We start from the raw sequence: 20530 nt of genomic DNA, 5'->3' as shown, positions 1-20530 counted from the left end.
AGCCAGAACTTCAGAAGAATGCGCAGCCATGCCCTTATATGGAATGTTGGCGTGTCACAATGCAGCCAGGGAAAGAGACTGACACAGACATGGAAAGAGGCAGACACAGACAGGGTAAGAAACAGACATAGACAGGGTAAGAGACAGACACAAAGAAACAGACACAGACAAAGAGACAGACTGACAGGGAAAGAGACAGACAGGGAAAGAGAGGGAAAGAGAGAGACAGGTTAAGAGACAGACACAGACATGTAAAGAGACAGACAAAGAGACAGACACAAGGAAACAGACAGACAGGGAAAGAGAGGGAAAGAGACAGACAGGGTAAGAGACAGACAAAGACAGTTAAAGAGACAAAGAGACAGACACAGGGAAAGAGACAGAGGGAAAGAGACAGACAGTGAAAGAGACAGACAGTGAAAGAGACATAGAGGGAAAGTGACAGAGATAGATAGACAGACGGAGACAGAGACAGTCAGAGACAGACAGACAAAGAGATAGAGAGAGAGACAGAGATATATACAGAGAGGGATACAGACATTATAATTTTATTTATATCTATTTGTTTTGTGGTTGTGTGGGCAGAATACATTTTTGTTAATATATTCTATTTTGTTAACAGCAGTTATAACCCGGGCGAAGCCGGGTAGTACAGCTAGTATAATATATAGGAATAGATCCCTCTGTGTGTAATGACTCTATATAATATATATGAATAGATCCCTGTGTGTGTAATGGCTCTATATAATATATAGGAATAGATCCCTCTGTGTGTAATGACTATATAATATATAGGAATAGATCCCTCTGTGTGTAATGACTCTATATAATAGATAGGAATAGATCCCTCTGTGTGTAATGGCTCTATATAATATATAGGAATAGATCCCTCTTTGTGTAATGACTATATAATATATAGGAATAAATCCCTCTGTGTGTAATGACTCTATATAATATATATGAATAGATCCCTGTGTGTGTAATGGCTCTATATAATATATAGGAATAGATCCCTCTTTGTGTAATGGCTGTATATAATATATAGGAATAGATCCCTCTGTGTGTAATGACTATATAATATATAGGAATAGTTCCCTCTGTGTGTAATTGCTCTATATAATATATATGAATAGATCCCTCTGTGTGTAATGGCTCTATATAATATATAGGAATAGATCCCTCTGTGTGTAATGGCTGTATATAATATATAGGAATAGATCCCTCTGTGTGTAATGACTCTATATAATATATAGGAATAGTTCCCTCTGTGTGTAATGGCTCTATATAATATATAGGAATAGATCCATCTGTGTGTAGTGACTCTATATAATATATAGGAATAGTTCCCTCTGTGTGTAATGGCTCTATATAATATATAGGAATAGTTCCCTCTGTGTGTAATGGCTCTATATAATATATAGGAATAGATCCCTCTGTGTGTAATGGCTCTATATAATATATAGGAATAGATCCCTCTGTGTGTAATGGCTGTATATAATATATAGGAATAGATCCCTCTGTGTGTAATGACTCTATATAATATATAGGAATAGTTCCCTCTGTGTGTAATGGCTCTATATAATATATAGGAATAGATCCCTCTGTGTGTAATGACTCTATATAATATATAGGAATAGTTCCCTCTGTGTGTAATGGCTCTATATAATATATAGGAATAGATCCATCTGTGTGTAGTGACTCTATATAATATATAGGAATAGTTCCCTCTGTGTGTAATGGCTCTATATAATATATAGGAATAGATCCCTCTGTGTGTAATGGCTCTATATAATACAGTATATGCTTTTCACTTTTTGTATTGAATTACTGAAATAAATTAACTTTTTGATGATATTCTAATTTATTGAGAAGCATTTGTAGGTCTTTTTATTTAAAGGGAGTAAAACATTCAGATTGAGAAGGAGTTCTCCTTTAACCCCTTAAACATTTTAAAGAATCAGTTTGGTGATATTGTCACAAAACAACAACCTAGAAAAGCGAACAAACAATACGGTGACATGCTCAGCATAGAGAACAGTCAAGAAATAATGACATGTTTATGATATCATCACAGTATGTAACTAGTCCAATGTGACATCAAACGAGAAAGTAAACTGCAAATGAATACAAATGTAACTGCGGTATATCATCACAAAACAAAACAGCTCATTAGATTTATAGGCATCGGAATAAAACACAGCCTGGAAATACAGACAAATCCATTGTAACAATCCATAGTGCTGATTATTGTCTTTATTCCCATGTTATGTGCTGTTTTGTTAATCTAACAATAGAATTTTTCTCTGTATTCAAAGACTGTATTTTCTGTGACGGCATCATAATAGAATTTGCTGTTTTACATTGCAGATTTTTTTTTTCGTTTAGAACATCCCATTATATTGCATATTGTATATTGTATGTGTTTGTTGTGGTTTATAGAATAATTTCTGTTTTGATGAGATTTGTATTCCAAAATATTGTGCTTAACAGAAAGTGTCTTTTTAAGGGTAATTCTCAAGTTGTTGATTGAGCAGCTCACAGCTCCGCAGTCTCCTTACATCCTGGTGTCTGGGCACATCTCCACCTTGGCTGACAGTTCTGGTGAGCATCAGAGCCGTGGTAGTAGGATACGTTCACACGAGCGTATGACTCGCACGAGTATTGGATTGCACTGTCTGGACCGGCCGCGGCTCTCCTGACAGGAGCAGCTCAGCTGCATGTATTTCTATGCTTTCTACCCGCTTCTATCAGGAGAGCCGCGGCCGGTCGAGGCAGTGCAATCCATTACTCGTGCAAGTCATACTCTTGTGTGAGCCTACATTTGGTAGAACTTGAAAGCTCAACAGATGATCTGCTGTAACACATATAGCTACAACTGGTTTGCTCTGAGGCTACCATGTTTTTCCAAAAATAAGACAGGGTCTTATATTATTTTTGTTTCCAAAAAAAAGGCTAGGGCTTATTTTTGATGGAGGGCATATTTTTTCCATGAACAACAATCACACATTCATGCTACAATTTACCTTTTAGGTATATCGCCAGCTGCAGCTTGAAGGCGTATGGCCAGCTTCAGCTTGACGGTGCATGGCCAGCTTCAGCTTGAAGGGGTGTATGGCCAGTTTCAGCTTGAAGGTGAATGGCCAGCTTCAGCTTGAAGGTGTATGGCCAGCTTCAGCTTGAAGGTGTGTGGTCAGCTTCAACTTGAAGGTGTGTGGTCAGCTTCAGCTTGAAGGTGTGTATGGCCAGCTTCAGCTTGAAGGTGTGTATGGCCAGCTTCAGCTTGAAGGTGTGTATGGCCAGCTTCAGCTTGAAGGTGTGTATGGCCAGTTTCAGCTTGAAGGTGGATGACCAGCTTCAGCTTGAAGGTGTGTATGGCCAGCTTCAGCTTGAAGGTGTGTATGGCCAGCTTCAGCTTGAAGGTGTGTATGGCCAGCTTCAGCTTGAAGGTGTGTATGGCCAGTTTCAGCTTGAAGGTGGAGGACCAGCTTCAGCTTGAAGATGTATGGCCATCTTTATCTTCAAGGTGCATGGCCAGCTTCAGCTTGAAGGGGTGTATGGCCAGCTTCAGCTTGAAGGGGTGTATGGCCAGCTCCAGCTTGAAGGTGTATGGCCAGCTTTAACTTGAAATTGTATGGCCAGCTTCACCTTGAAAGTGTATGGCCAGCTTCAGCTTGAAGGCATAGGGCCAGTTTCAGCTTGAAGATGTATGGCAAGCTTCAGCTTGAAGATGTATGTCCAGCTTCAGCTTGAAGGTGTATGGCCAGCTTCAGCTTGAAGGTGTATGGCCAGCTTCAGCTTGAAGGTGTATGGCCAGCTTCAGCTTGAAGGTGTGTATGGCCAGTTTCAGCTTGAAGGTGGAGGACCAGCTTCAGCTTGAAGATGTATGGCCAGCTTTATCTTCAAGGTGCATGGCCAGCTTCAGCTTGAAGGGGTGTATGGCCAGCTTCAGCTTGAAGGGGTGTATGGCCAGCTCCAGCTTGAAGGTGTATGGCCAGCTTTAACTTGAAATTGTATGGCCAGCTTCAGCTTGAAAGTGTATGGCCAGCTTCAGCTTGAAGGCATAGGGCCAGTTTCAGCTTGAAGATGTATGGCAAGCTTCAGCTTGAAGATGTATGGCCAGCTTCAGCTTGAAGGTGTATGGCCAGCTTCAGCTTGAAGGTGTATGGCCAGCTTCAGCTTGAAGGCATATGGCCAGCTTCAGCTTGAAGGGGTGTATGGACAGCTTTAGCTTGAAGGGGTCTATGGCCAGCTTCAGCTTGAACGTGTGTATGGCCAGTTTCAGCTTGAAGGTGGATGACCAGCTTCAGCTTGAAGGTGTGTATGGCCAGCTTCAGCTTGAAGGTGTGTATGGCCAGCTTCAGCTTGAAGGTGTGTATGGCCAGCTTCAGCTTGAAGGTGTGTATGGCCAGTTTCAGCTTGAAGGTGGAGGACCAGCTTCAGCTTGAAGATGTATGGCCATCTTTATCTTCAAGGTGCATGGCCAGCTTCAGCTTGAAGGGGTGTATGGCCAGCTTCAGCTTGAAGGGGTGTATGGCCAGCTCCAGCTTGAAGGTGTATGGCCAGCTTTAACTTGAAATTGTATGGCCAGCTTCACCTTGAAAGTGTATGGCCAGCTTCAGCTTGAAGGCATAGGGCCAGTTTCAGCTTGAAGATGTATGGCAAGCTTCAGCTTGAAGATGTATGTCCAGCTTCAGCTTGAAGGTGTATGGCCAGCTTCAGCTTGAAGGTGTATGGCCAGCTTCAGCTTGAAGGTGTATGGCCAGCTTCAGCTTGAAGGTGTGTATGGCCAGTTTCAGCTTGAAGGTGGAGGACCAGCTTCAGCTTGAAGATGTATGGCCAGCTTTATCTTCAAGGTGCATGGCCAGCTTCAGCTTGAAGGGGTGTATGGCCAGCTTCAGCTTGAAGGGGTGTATGGCCAGCTCCAGCTTGAAGGTGTATGGCCAGCTTTAACTTGAAATTGTATGGCCAGCTTCAGCTTGAAAGTGTATGGCCAGCTTCAGCTTGAAGGCATAGGGCCAGTTTCAGCTTGAAGATGTATGGCAAGCTTCAGCTTGAAGATGTATGGCCAGCTTCAGCTTGAAGGTGTATGGCCAGCTTCAGCTTGAAGGTGTATGGCCAGCTTCAGCTTGAAGGCATATGGCCAGCTTCAGCTTGAAGGGGTGTATGGACAGCTTTAGCTTGAAGGGGTCTATGGCCAGCTTCAGCTTGAACGTGTGTATGGCCAGCTTCACCTTGAAAGTGTATGGCCAGCTTCAGCTTGAAGGCATAGGGCCAGTTTCAGCTTGAAGATGTATGACCAGCTTCAGCTTGAAGATGTATGGCCAGCTTAATCTTCAAGGTGCATGGCCAGCTTCAGCTTGAAAGTGTATGGCCAGCTTCAGCTTGAAGGCATAGGGCCAGTTTCAGCTTGAAGATGTATGGCAAGCTTCAGCTTGAAGATGTATGGCCAGCTTCAGCTTGAAGGTGTATGGCCAGCTTCAGCTTGAAGGCATATGGCCAGCTTCAGCTTGAAGGGGTGTATGGACAGCTTTAGCTTGAAGGGGTCTATGGCCAGCTTCAGCTTGAACGTGTGTATGGCCAGCTTCACCTTGAAAGTGTATGGCCAGCTTCAGCTTGAAGGCATAGGGCCAGTTTCAGCTTGAAGATGTATGGCCAGCTCCAGCTTGAAGGTGTATGGCCAGCTTTAACTTGAAATTGTATGGCCAGCTTCAGCTTGAAAGTGTATGGCCAGCTTCAGCTTGAAGGCATAGGGCCAGTTTCAGCTTGAAGATGTATGGCAAGCTTCAGCTTGAAGATGTATGGCCAGCTTCAGCTTGAAGGTGTATGGCCAGCTTCAGCTTGAAGGTGTATGGCCAGCTTCAGCTTGAAGGCATATGGCCAGCTTCAGCTTGAAGGGGTGTATGGACAGCTTTAGCTTGAAGGGGTCTATGGCCAGCTTCAGCTTGAACGTGTGTATGGCCAGTTTCAGCTTGAAGGTGGATGACCAGCTTCAGCTTGAAGGTGTGTATGGCCAGCTTCAGCTTGAAGGTGTGTATGGCCAGCTTCAGCTTGAAGGTGTGTATGGCCAGCTTCAGCTTGAAGGTGTGTATGGCCAGTTTCAGCTTGAAGGTGGAGGACCAGCTTCAGCTTGAAGATGTATGGCCATCTTTATCTTCAAGGTGCATGGCCAGCTTCAGCTTGAAGGGGTGTATGGCCAGCTTCAGCTTGAAGGGGTGTATGGCCAGCTCCAGCTTGAAGGTGTATGGCCAGCTTTAACTTGAAATTGTATGGCCAGCTTCACCTTGAAAGTGTATGGCCAGCTTCAGCTTGAAGGCATAGGGCCAGTTTCAGCTTGAAGATGTATGGCAAGCTTCAGCTTGAAGATGTATGTCCAGCTTCAGCTTGAAGGTGTATGGCCAGCTTCAGCTTGAAGGTGTATGGCCAGCTTCAGCTTGAAGGTGTATGGCCAGCTTCAGCTTGAAGGTGTGTATGGCCAGTTTCAGCTTGAAGGTGGAGGACCAGCTTCAGCTTGAAGATGTATGGCCAGCTTTATCTTCAAGGTGCATGGCCAGCTTCAGCTTGAAGGGGTGTATGGCCAGCTTCAGCTTGAAGGGGTGTATGGCCAGCTCCAGCTTGAAGGTGTATGGCCAGCTTTAACTTGAAATTGTATGGCCAGCTTCAGCTTGAAAGTGTATGGCCAGCTTCAGCTTGAAGGCATAGGGCCAGTTTCAGCTTGAAGATGTATGGCAAGCTTCAGCTTGAAGATGTATGGCCAGCTTCAGCTTGAAGGTGTATGGCCAGCTTCAGCTTGAAGGTGTATGGCCAGCTTCAGCTTGAAGGCATATGGCCAGCTTCAGCTTGAAGGGGTGTATGGACAGCTTTAGCTTGAAGGGGTCTATGGCCAGCTTCAGCTTGAACGTGTGTATGGTCAGCTTCACCTTGAAAGTGTATGGCCAGCTTCAGCTTGAAGGCATAGGGCCAGTTTCAGCTTGAAGATGTATGACCAGCTTCAGCTTGAAGATGTATGGCCAGCTTAATCTTCAAGGTGCATGGCCAGCTTCAGCTTGAAAGTGTATGGCCAGCTTCAGCTTGAAGGCATAGGGCCAGTTTCAGCTTGAAGATGTATGGCAAGCTTCAGCTTGAAGATGTATGGCCAGCTTCAGCTTGAAGGTGTATGGCCAGCTTCAGCTTGAAGGCATATGGCCAGCTTCAGCTTGAAGGGGTGTATGGACAGCTTTAGCTTGAAGGGGTCTATGGCCAGCTTCAGCTTGAACGTGTGTATGGCCAGCTTCACCTTGAAAGTGTATGGCCAGCTTCAGCTTGAAGGCATAGGGCCAGTTTCAGCTTGAAGATGTATGGCCAGCTCCAGCTTGAAGGTGTATGGCCAGCTTTAACTTGAAATTGTATGGCCAGCTTCAGCTTGAAAGTGTATGGCCAGCTTCAGCTTGAAGGCATAGGGCCAGTTTCAGCTTGAAGATGTATGGCAAGCTTCAGCTTGAAGATGTATGGCCAGCTTCAGCTTGAAGGTGTATGGCCAGCTTCAGCTTGAAGGTGTATGGCCAGCTTCAGCTTGAAGGCATATGGCCAGCTTCAGCTTGAAGGGGTGTATGGACAGCTTTAGCTTGAAGGGGTCTATGGCCAGCTTCAGCTTGAACGTGTGTATGGCCAGCTTCACCTTGAAAGTGTATGGCCAGCTTCAGCTTGAAGGCATAGGGCCAGTTTCAGCTTGAAGATGTATGACCAGCTTCAGCTTGAAGATGTATGGCCAGCTTTATCTTCAAGGTGCATGGCCAGCTTCAGCTTGAAGGGGTGTATGGCCAGCTCCAGCTTGAAGTTGTATGGCCAGCTTTAACTTGAAATTGTATGGCCAGCTTCAGCTTGAAAGTGTATGGCCAGCTTCAGCTTGAAGGCATAGGGCCAGTTTCAGCTTGAAGATGTATGGCAAGCTTCAGCTTGAAGATGTATGTCCAGCTTCAGCTTGAAGGTGTATGACTAGCTTCAGCTTGAAGGTGTATGGCCAGCTTCAGCTTGAAGGTGTATGGCCAGCTTCAGCTTGAAGGCATATGGCCAGCTTCAGCTTGAAGGGGTGTATGGACAGCTTTAGCTTGAAGGGGTCTATGGCCAGCTTCAGCTTGAACGTGTGTATGGCCAGCTTCAGCTTGAAGGTGTATGGCCAGTTTCAGCTTGAAGATGTATGGCAAGCTTCAGCTTGAAGATGTATGTCCAGCTTCAGCTTGAAGGTGTATGGCCAGCTTCAGCTTGAAGGCATATGGCCAGCTTCAGCTTGAAGGGGTGTATGGACAGCTTTAGCTTGAAGGGGTCTATGGCCAGCTTCAGCTTGAAGGTGTATGGCCAGCTCCAGCTTGAAGGTGTATGGCCAGCTTCAGCTTGAAGGTGTATGGCGAGCTTTAGGGTTAGCAACCTTAATCCTAACCCTAACTTACATTCACAATTGCTGGTGCAGTGTCAGTGTCTCTTATGGTAACACATACTTGTATTCTCAAAACACATTGTGTGGCAGTGGCACTGTTCTTCTCTATGTGGCAGAGGCAGAAGGCAGGAGTCTAGAGTGGGACTCATGAACAGTGGTTGTGACATCACACGTGGCTTCTTTTGCGGGAGCGAGCAGGGCCGGCGTGATCCAAGAGACGGCACTTGGGAGGCAGGAGGTGGGACCCTGGAGCGGCAGCCTAGTCCACACCATAGCGCAGCAGTGGCTAGGAGGCGGGACTCAGAAGACAGAATTTTGGAGGTGGGATTCGGGAGCGGCAACCAAACATTAGAGTGCAGTAGCGGCCAGGAGGCGGGAGCCAGGTGACAACTCTCAGGAGGCGGGACTCGGGAGCAGGTGAGCAGATTTTACCCTGGCATGGAGGGAGGAAGCGGCAGGATGATTTGGAAGCTACATTAAGCCTATTCCAGAGCCTCCATCATTAGGAGATGTCTCCATGATGTTAGTGACTGCACTGGAGGTGCTGACTAAGCAGGGCTTATTTTTGGAGTAGAGCTTATATTTAAAGCCTACTGTAAAAATCAAGCTAGGGCTTTTTTGTGGGGAGGGCTTATTTTTGGAAAAACATTATTTTTCAACATACTGTAGGGTTCACATCCCTCCAAGGACAACAGTTTGTATGTTCTCCCAATGTTTGTGTTGGTTTCCTCAGGGTTGTCTGGTTTACTCCCATACTCCAAAGACTGATTGAAAGAGAATTTAGATTGTGAGCCCCAATGGGGACAGTGATGATGACATCTGTAAAGGGCTGTGGAATTATAATTACTCATTATATATATATATGTGAGTAAAAAAAATAAATAAATATAATAGGGCACTTAAGCAAGCACATTGCTCTGGACAGTGAGAGCAGTGATGTTGATATGACAGGTGCAGCAGGCACGGATGGTACAGTGGGTTCAAACCAGTGACCTTTCACTTGGGAATCAACCTAATAAAAAATTGAGCTATTAGGTTATGTGAGAAGAGGGTGTAATTTGTAGTATACAGGAAGAAAAAGATTTGTCCACCATCAGAAGCAAAACAGTAACAATGCAGTGACCTGACAAGAATCTGCAAAACTAATAATATCCTAAATAGCTTCAAGTCAGATTAATGTAGTAGACAACCAAGATGATTGTCTATAAAATGAAGGTTGTCTCATGCTTAAAGCTGTAGTGGATGGTGAGATATGGAGCCTAAGGCGGGCTTTGCACACTACGACATCGCAGGTGCGATGTCGGTGGGGTCAACTTGAAAGTGACGCACATCCGGCATCGCATGCGACATCGCAGTGTGTAAAGCCTAGATGATATGATTAATGAGCGCAAAAGCGTCGTAATCGTATCATCGGTGCAGCGTCGGCGTAATCCATAATTACACTGACGCGACGGTCCGATGTTGTTCCTCGTTCCTGCGGCAGAACACATCGCTGTGTGTGAAGCCGCAGGAGCGAGGAACATCTCCTACCAGCGTCACCGCGGCTTCCGTAGGTTATGCGGAAGGAAGGAGGTGGGCGGGATGTTTACATCCTGCTCATCTCCGCCCCTCCGCTCCTATTGGCCGCCTGCCGTGTGACGTCGCAGTGACGCCGCACGACCCGCCCCCTTAATAAGGAGGCGGGTCGCCGGTCGCAGGGCAAGTGAGTGCATGTGAAGCCGGCGTAGCGATAATTTTCGCTACGCCAGCTTTCACAAGATATTGTACCGGCGACTGGGGCGGGGACTATCGCATGCGACATTGCAGCATCGGCTTGCGATGTCGCAACGTGCAAAGCCCGCCTAAGAGTCAAAAGTGCAAAACATTGTTACCCTTTGTCTTCTGATCTACTTTATTCTGCTACATCACCACAAATGACTTTGCTGACATACCCAGCTCTGCTGTAATGCTCAGCTCTTCAACATGTTTGCAACATTTTTGAACATGTATTATCTTTTTCCTCAGCTTTGTTCCATTTCTACCAAGTGTCTCCTGACCTGCTCAGCTCTGCTACATCGACGACACAACTTTTCCAATGTAATTGTCCATTGTCCATGTTTAGCTCTGTTACATCGGCGGAACTACTTTACTGTGGCATTGTCCACCCCCTTTTCCAAAAGATGGCAAGTCGGCAGGCTTGTCGTAAAAATGTGACTTTTTCTCAACACTATGAAAATTTTTCAATTCCGAACCCGGGTGAAAACTGTTGATGAATCAAGTCCAAAATGCACCAAAATTCCGACACAAAATCTCTTTTTTTTTCTCCCAATTTGCGATTTAAATTTGTGTTTGAAATTGTGATTTGCTGATTGGCCAACTGTCACGCTGGGAACGGGGAGCTATTATGGAGCAGGTGCCACCGTAAAACGCTGCCACATCAGGCACTCACTGCTTATAGAGCCCTCCATACGGCGCATTGTCGACCCGGAGGGAGTTGTCATCTTTCAGCCAGCACGTGATAGGGTGACCCAGGACAGCAACCGGACCCTCATAGGGGAATATAACGTGATCCCTTTATCTGAAGAACTGTGAAGAGATGAGGAGATTGATGGCCTAAAATAAATAGAGACATCTTGAAAATATACATCTCCCCTGATGAACCCCAATACTTTTGGGGGGAAACGCGTCGGGATCAAGACCAGTCCTGGCAGGATAAGTACCGGGACCATCAGGCCCATCATATCTTTGGTCAATACCCCTATTCTATGTATCTCCCCAAGAGCTATAATTATATAGTCAATTGTATAACCGGGGAATGATACTTATAATAATCACATGAGAATTGAGTTATTGGACTATGACCTACGACACATGACTATTAAGCACTCCAGGTGGTGGTCTTAGGCCAGGGGTAGGGACAGGGACAAATAGGGTTAGCCGCCGAGGAACGGGGGGCACCTAAAAACGTAAGGTGTATCTGACCTCCGTTGTTAGGAATGGATAAAATATCAGGGATTATTAGGTCCCCCTATCGCTAATTTTCATTACCAACCTATTCATATTGGGTGGTGCACGCCCCTTGCCAACTGCCCTTATTCAAGGCCTCACATATCATTACACTTCACGACTTTGATGAGTGACCGTAACAAATGGATATGATTCCAGTGTTTTTAGATTGAGGTTGACTATTTTAAGTAATACAATAAATACTATATTTTAGAGGTTTTTTCTGGTTTATATAATATACCCTCTTTACAATATAATTTTTGATACTGGTTTGATGAACGGGGAAGTACCAAGTGAAAGTGAAGGGGAACCTTGTGTCTAGGAAAAGGGAGGATGGTGACCCCTGACCAAACCTACTGCTGGTCCCTGGGGTCTATCACCGCCCTAGATAGGTTCCACACCTATGCGCCGAGCTGGATACCTGACCCTAGGTATTTCTAGTGCTGGACCCTAATTGGGGAACGGGTGGGATGAGCTCTTCGTCGACCCCACTAAACACTACAGAAGACACAAGGAGGACACACAGGGGGAAAAGCATGAACTACTTATCATTAGATGACTCAGGTAGAAGTTCAGCAACAATACCACAGAGGAGTACAAGCCACCTGCTTGCAACCAAGGCTTGAAGGAACTGAAAATATCACCAGCACCAGTCCAAAGGAAGGAAGGGGTATATAAACACCAAGATTATGCTGACGATCAGCAGCTGGGGGAAAGCAAACTCCTGCTGGGTCCAAAAGGGGGAGGGATGAAAATCCAGCACGAAAGCTAGCTAATACAATGGATACTGACAGCAGGAACAATAGAAAGTCAGGGAGCATCCTGTGCTGCCAAACGCTGTGAGCTTCTATTGCCAGAAACCACATGACTGTCTGTCACCCGCGACACACCCCTGACATCAACGACTGTTGCAGTCATTGTAGTCCACAACATAATGATGGTCACCCAACTTTCCCAGAATCAGATTGTATCACAAAATGATTGAATAGAATTTTTAAAACGATGGAAAAAAGAGATGACTCAACTGTTGTTTATTTGTCTTTAGGCAAAAAAAAAAAGTAAAGTCGGATTTCATTAATGGATTAAAAATTGGAGTGTAATATATAAATGATTTCCAATCCAAGTTGGCTCTTTATGGAGTGTGTGCAGAATAACTGTCAGATAAACTTGGCTGCCGGCCGTTACATATGTGTGTGATAGAAAATTGAAAACAGACATAAAAATAGAAATATAAAAAAAAAAAAAAAAAAGGTGGTGTTGGTGAAATGTTCTGAAAACTAAACAGCTGCAAAGAAAAATCACAATAAAATACCTAAATCAAAACTTCATTGTTTCCATATTCCATTTCTCTTAAGGCTAGGTTCACACTTCAGTCTTTTTCCATCAGTCACAATCCATCGCCTTGAGGAAATACGGTATCCTGCAAAATATTTTGCAGGATTCAGTTTTTTCCCCATAGACTTGTATTAACGACGGATTGCGACTGATGGCCTTGCGTTGCATCCGCCGCGTGACGGATCAGTCGTGGAATGATTGCCCATTGGGCGGAAGGAACTGACACTAACGTTTTTTGGAGCATCAATAAAACGTAATGCGCAGGATTCCGTCGCAATCCGTCAAGAGGTACAATGGATGTCTACGGTGCAGGATTCTGCCGTAATCCGTCACACGACGGAATCCAGTGCTGGATTCCATCATGCTTTACTGAGCATGCCCAGCATGTCTGGCACTCCCATTGGGCTGTCCCAAAAAGAAACGGATCACGACGGTTCCGTCATAAAACGGATGCACAACGGATGTAATGGACGCGATGGATCAGTTTTTTCACAGGATTCCTGTGAACGGAATCTTGCGAAATAATTCATCCGTTGCATCCGTTGACATCTAAAAAACAACGGATCCGTCATTCAGTCGCTATGACAGACCTGGCGGATTTGAAACAACTGAAGTGTGAAAGTAGCCTTAGTCGTCTTTATGTGAATCTCCGGCTGGATTCTCTTAATGACCCTTCTTTTGTAAAGTACACAGTGACCTTTTCTCATTCTTTACCACCTGGATTATTTTAAAATCATTTAGACAATTGTGGCACCCCAGTGGTCATGGGAGCCACAGTGGCTTAGTTCTCCTCACCAGAGGGCCATGCTATGCCTGGAGGCAGCGGGGAGATCTCTATGCCAGGTACAATCACATGCACAACACTTCCTAATCCAGGCCAGAAGGCGGAGCTCAAGTCCTGTTTGGGGCGAGCTTCCCTGTGCATTCTGGGCTGGGGAGGGGTTAGAGAAAGGGAAACAGGTAGAGAAAACTCAGAACTCCAGTAGCAGTGAAAAAGAGCGGTCACTGTTTGAGAGCTGTCTCAAGCTATCCAGGACCAAGCGCTGAATCAGAACACCGGGGTTCTTGACTGTCGGGTTCTAACGGCCCAGCAGTAAATACGGAGGGCAGGAGCTTCCACGCCACCTTGCCCAACAGAGACTCCCAAGGCGCAGCAGCATAATAGTGGGACGCTGTGCTGCTCCAGGCCACAGCGACCCACAGTCAGAGTGCACTAAAGAAGGCCTACAACGTACCTGGTAGAGAAGGGATTCCTCACTGCTCCCCGGCTGACCGGACAATGTAACCGGGGACTATAACAACTGACCAGTAAAAGGTAAAGAAACTACCAGCCTGTGTCGTCCAGTTACTGTCGACGTCCTCAACCCCGCTCCCCAGTGTACAACACCATAGACTACCACCCCATTATCCTCCCCGGGGCCCGCTCCACCTGTGGGGAGCAGAAACACCTTAGATGCTACGACCATCAACACAGGAGGACAGCAGTGGTGGCTAATCCCTGGCATCACGAGACAAATCCTCCACCATCTCCCCCAACCCTTCTTTATTGTACACCTCAGGGCCATGAAACCGGGCAATAGGGGTCACCCGGGACATCCCCAGACCCGACATCACTAGGCCCGGCGAGGAGTATTTAACTCCTTGCCCCGTGGGTGCTACAATTTGGCGTCACAAACAGGATAACGTGCCCAGGCTAAACGGGTACTGTGTGTCTTAGGCCCCCTTCACACGCACAAGCCTCCGGTACGTGCTAGGTCCGTGCCCGCATGTACCGGAGACACGGGCACACGTAAACCCATTAAAATCGATGGGTTTATGTGAACGCACGTGTTTAGCCGTTGGCCCGTGCCTCCATGTGGAGCCCGTGTGCTCCACATGGATGCATGTCCGTGTTTCTCTGGCAGCACGGGTGTCACACGGCCCGCACACGTACCACACGGATGTACTGTGGATGCGGGCCCACGTGACACGCGCCGGAGAAACACACTTGTCATTTTAAAAATAAAAAAAACACATACTCACCCCCACCAGCCCTGCAGTCTCTGCCGCGGCTGTCACCTGCATCCGTCCCCAGTGAATTTGAACAACACATCTTCTTCACTGGGGGGCCGGAAGCAGCGTCAGCGGGGCGTAGCCTGTGCCGGACACTGTCATTCAGCACCACAGACAGCTCTGGAAGAAACAGGTAAAGCGGGGCTGTCCGTTGTCCGTGTGTTATTATGTATAACACACGGAGTGCCATAAACACGGCACACGGAGGGGAAAACGCACCTTTGACACGTCCGTGAAACACGTGCGTGATTTTCATGGACGTGTGAAGGTGGCCTTACAGAACTGCGTTGAATTGTGTCCCTAAAAAAAAACAACAACTGTAAACCGTTTCTCCCTTCTCTATGGGGTGTATGGCTGTCTCTAATGTTTACATTTATTAGTAAGGCAGAGGCGGTAATAAACCGTTTCTGCCTTCTCTATGGGGTGTATGGCTGTCTCTAATATTTACATTTTTACTTAAGACAGAGATGGTAAACCCTTTCTGCCTTCTCTATAGGATGTATGGCTGTCTCTAATGTTTACATTTATTAGTAAGGCAGAGATGGTAATAAGCCGTTTCTGTCTTCTCTATGGGATGTATGGCTGTCTCTAATGTTTACATTTATTAGTAAGGCAGAGATGGTAATAAGCCGTTTCTGTCTTCTCTATGGGGTGTATGGCTGTCTCTAATGTTTACATTTATTAGTAAGGCAGAGATGGTAATAAACCGTTTCTGTCTTCTCTATGGGGTGTATGGCTGTCTCTAATGTGTACATTTATTAGTAAGGCAGAGATGGTAATAAACCGTTTCTGCCTTCTCTATGGGGTGTATGGCTGTCTCTAATGTGTACATTTATTAGTAAGGCAGAGATGGTAATAAGCCGTTTCTGTCTTCTCAATGGGGTGTATGGCTGTCTCTAATGTGTACATTTATTAGTAAGGCAGAGATGGTAATAAACCGTTTCTGTCTTCTCTATGGGGTGTATGGCTGTCTCTAATGTGTACATTTATTAGTAAGGCAGAGATGGTAATAAACCGTTTCTGTCTTCTCTATAGGATGTATGGCTGTCTCTAATGTTTACATTTATTAGTAAGGCAGAGATGGTAATAAACCGTTTCTGTCTTCTCTATAGGATGTATGGCTGTCTCTAATGTTTACATTTATTAGTAAGGCAGAGATGGTAATAAACCGTTTCTGTCTTCTCTATGGGGTGTATGGCTGTCTCTAATGTGTACATTTATTAGTAAGGCAGAGATGGTAATAAACCGTTTCTGCCTTCTCTATGGGGTGTATGGCTGTCTCTAATGTGTACATTTATTAGTAAGGCAGAGATGGTAATAAGCCGTTTCTGTCTTCTCAATGGGGTGTATGGCTGTCTCTAATGTGTACATTTATTAGTAAGGCAGAGATGGTAATAAACCGTTTCTGTCTTCTCTATGGGGTGTATGGCTGTCTCTAATGTGTACATTTATTAGTAAGGCAGAGATGGTAATAAACCGTTTCTGTCTTCTCTATAGGATGTATGGCTGTCTCTAATGTTTACATTTATTAGTAAGGCAGAGATGGTAATAAACCGTTTCTGTCTTCTCTATAGGATGTATGGCTGTCTCTAATGTTTACATTTATTAGTAAGGCAGAGATGGTAATAAACCGTTTCTGTCTTCTCTATGGGGTGTATGGCTGTCTCTAATGTGTACATTTATTAGTAAGGCAGAGATGGTAATAAACCGTTTCTGCCTTCTCTATGGGGTGTATGGCTGTCTCTAATGTGTACATTTATTAGTAAGGCAGAGATGGTAATAAGCCGTTTCTGTCTTCTCAATGGGGTGTATGGCTGTCTCTAATGTGTACATTTATTAGTAAGGCAGAGATGGTAATAAGCCGTTTCTGTCTTCTCAATGGGGTGTATGGCTGTCTCTAATGTGTACATTTATTAGTAAGGCAGAGATGGTAATAAACCGTTTCTGTCTTCTCTATGGGGTGTATGGCTGTCTCTAATGTGTACATTTATTAGTAAGGCAGAGATGGTAATAAACCGTTTCTGTCTTCTCTATAGGATGTATGGCTGTCTCTAATGTTTACATTTATTAGTAAGGCAGAGATGGTAATAAACCGTTTCTGTCTTCTCTATAGGATGTATGGCTGTCTCTAATGTTTACATTTATTAGTAAGGCAGAGATGGTAATAAACCGTTTCTGTCTTCTCTATGGGGTGTATGGCTGTCTCTAATGTGTACATTTATTAGTAAGGCAGAGATGGTAATAAACCGTTTCTGCCTTCTCTATGGGGTGTATGGCTGTCTCTAATGTGTACATTTATTAGTAAGGCAGAGATGGTAATAAGCCGTTTCTGTCTTCTCAATGGGGTGTATGGCTGTCTCTAATGTGTACATTTATTAGTAAGGCAGAGATGGTAATAAACCGTTTCTGTCTTCTCTATGGGGTGTATGGCTGTCTCTAATGTGTACATTTATTAGTAAGGCAGAGATGGTAATAAACCGTTTCTGTCTTCTCTATAGGATGTATGGCTGTCTCTAATGTTTACATTTATTAGTAAGGCAGAGATGGTAATAAACCGTTTCTGTCTTCTCTATAGGATGTATGGCTGTCTCTAATGTTTACATTTATTAGTAAGGCAGAGATGGTAATAAACCGTTTCTGTCTTCTCTATGGGGTGTATGGCTGTCTCTAATGTGTACATTTATTAGTAAGGCAGAGATGGTAATAAACCGTTTCTGCCTTCTCTATGGGGTGTATGGCTGTCTCTAATGTGTACATTTATTAGTAAGGCAGAGATGGTAATAAGCCGTTTCTGTCTTCTCAATGGGGTGTATGGCTGTCTCTAATGTGTACATTTATTAGTAAGGCAGAGATGGTAATAAACCGTTTCTGTCTTCTCTATGGGGTGTATGGCTGTCTCTAATGTGTACATTTATTAGTAAGGCAGAGATGGTAATAAACCGTTTCTGCCTTCTCTATGGGGTGTATGGCTGTCTCTAATGTGTACATTTATTAGTAAGGCAGAGATGGTAATAAACCGTTTCTGTCTTCTCTATAGGATGTATGGCTGTCTCTAATGTGTACATTTATTAGTAAGGCAGAGATGGTAATAAACCGTTTCTGTCTTCTCTATGGGGTGTATGGCTGTCTCTAATGTGTACATTTATTAGTAAGGCAGAGATGGTAATAAACCGTTTCTGTCTTCTCTATAGGATGTATGGCTGTCTCTAATGTTTACATTTATTAGTAAGGCAGAGATGGTAATAAGCCGTTTCTGTCTTCTCTATGGGGTGTATGGCTGTCTCTAATGTGTACATTTATTAGTAAGGGAGATGTGGTAATAAGCTGTTTCTGTTTTCTTTATGAGGTGTATGGCTGTCTCTAATGGTTACATTTATTAGTAAGGCAGAGATGGTAATAAACTGTTTCTGTCTTCTCTATGGGGTGTATGGCTGTCTCTAATGTTTACATTTATTAGTAAGGCAGAGATGGTAATAAACTGTTTCTGTCTTCTCTATGGGGTGTATGGCTGTCTCTAATGTTTACATTTATTAGTAAGGCATAGATGGTAATAAACCGTTTCTGCCTTCTCTATGGGGTGTATGGCTGTCTCTAATGTTTACATTTATTAGTAAGGCAGAGACGGTAATAAACCGTTTCTGCCTTCTCTATGGGGTTTATGGCTGTCTCTAATGTTTATGTGTCGCCCGGGGACCAGGGGTACTCAGATCCGGGCCACAGAGTCACTTCTGTGGGTATCACGGTAGCGTGACCCGGTCTGTGATCCCAGGCTCCACAGTAAAAAGGGGATTTGGGTAAGGGAGATTGTCCGTGACGCCACCCACGGTTGTGGTGAAGTTAGAACACCACCGCTGCTTTGGACGGGGATCCCGGGAGCGATGGTATGGAGCAGCTAGATGTTATTTCTCCCCTCCGTGGGTAGGGGGTTGGTAGTCCCGGGGCCCGGTGATAGGGTAAGCAGGGAACAGGGCGCAGTGCTGCAGTGCGGTGCCCGAGGGCACGGGTGTACTCACAAGAAAGTCACACGGAGTCACTGGTAAACTAGGAATTGCCGGTGTCCGCAGCCTTTGGTACGGGGGTGTTAGTGTCCCACACATGGTGCAGCAGCCCTTGTTGTTCTTCCCCTGCAGCCAAGTGTCTTTCTCTCCACTCTCTTCCTCTTTCTCCTCAGCCGGGAACGGGGAGTCCACTCCCCTGTAGTGATCCGGGTCACCCAGGTACCGGGGGGCCACTACCCTGCCCGGCTACCTCTGGCCCCTTCCTCACTACAGCCTGTCCCGGCACTTTCAGAGCACGCCTCACTCCCAGCCTGGGAGCTACAACTCCAGACTTCTGTCCTGTCTGCCCTCCACACTCTCTGCTCCAGCCCCTCCCCTCTGCTCTGCTTTTCTCTTACACTGGGGGCTGTGCTTTGTCTGGCTGCACCGGTGTGAGATCAGATTACCAAGGAGGATTAACTCTTTCTGTGACAACCTGGCTGTGCCAGGGCGTCACATTTACATTTATTAGTAAGGCAGAGACGGTAATAAACCGTTTCTGTCTTCTCTATGGGGTTTATGGCTGTCTCTAATAACTGTTTCTGATCACCTTGCTGCTAAAGATCATTTTTTGTGTGAGCCGTTCCCTTTAAAATAAATTACTTTTCAGATCTGTTCCAAAAAGTAAAGAATAAAAAATCTGCTTGCTCACTCGAAAGTTTGGCCGCAAGAGAAATGCCGGCGACGGAGCCATAATAGATTTATCAGTAAATAATTAGGTAATAGGATGTTTGTGGCCACACTGAATACACAATATACACTGTGGACACATAAAACCTCATTACGATACTCCGGTGGTAACCGCACATTCCGAGCTCTATACATTTTACATTTAATAATGTAATTGTGCAATTCATTTGGAAGGTGTGCTGCCAAACTGCCGGTGCCTTGGCAGAAGAAGAAAGAAAGTGCGCCGCTAACCAGTGATCACAGACATTAACAGTCCTTGTCAATATTTGGTTTTACAGTGAGAAATGCAAAGATAAAACCAACCTGTTACGTGGGATATAGAAACACACAGCACCACACAGGTGGCACTTATAGCGTGGTAATACCAAAAGATAACCATTTCATATGAATTCTAGCACATAGCAGCTGTATTATAGTACTTATTTTCTTGTACATAGGAGCAGTATTATAGTAGTTATATTCTTGTACATAGGAGCAGTATTATAGTAGTTATATTCTTATACATAGGGGCAGTATTATAGTAGTTATATTCTTGTACATAGGGGCAGTATTATAGTAGTTATATTCTTGTACATAGGTGGCAGTATTATAGTAGTTATATTCTTGTACATAGGGGCAGTATTATAGTAGTTATATTCTTGTACATAGGGGCAGTATTATAGTAGTTATATTCTTGTACATAGGAGCAGTATTATAGTAGTTATATTCTTGTACATAGGGGGCAGTATTATAGTAGTTATATTCTTGTACATAGGAGCAGTATTATAGTAGTTATATTCTTGTACATAGGGGGCAGTATTATAGTAGTTATATTCTTGTACATAGGAGCAGTATTATAGTAGTTATATTCTTGTACATAGGGGGCAGTATTATAGTAGTTATATTCTTGTACATAGGAGCAGTATTATAGTAGTTATATTCTTGTACATAGGTGGCAGTATTATAGTAGTTATATTCTTGTACATAGGGGCAGTATTATAGTAGTTATATTCTTGTACATAGGGGACAGTATTATAGTAGT

The sequence above is a fragment of the Anomaloglossus baeobatrachus genome, chromosome 6, assembly GCF_048569485.1.
Source record: "Anomaloglossus baeobatrachus isolate aAnoBae1 chromosome 6, aAnoBae1.hap1, whole genome shotgun sequence".
Classification (NCBI taxonomy): Eukaryota; Metazoa; Chordata; class Amphibia; order Anura; family Aromobatidae; genus Anomaloglossus; species Anomaloglossus baeobatrachus.
This window is presented reverse-complemented; position numbering follows the sequence as displayed.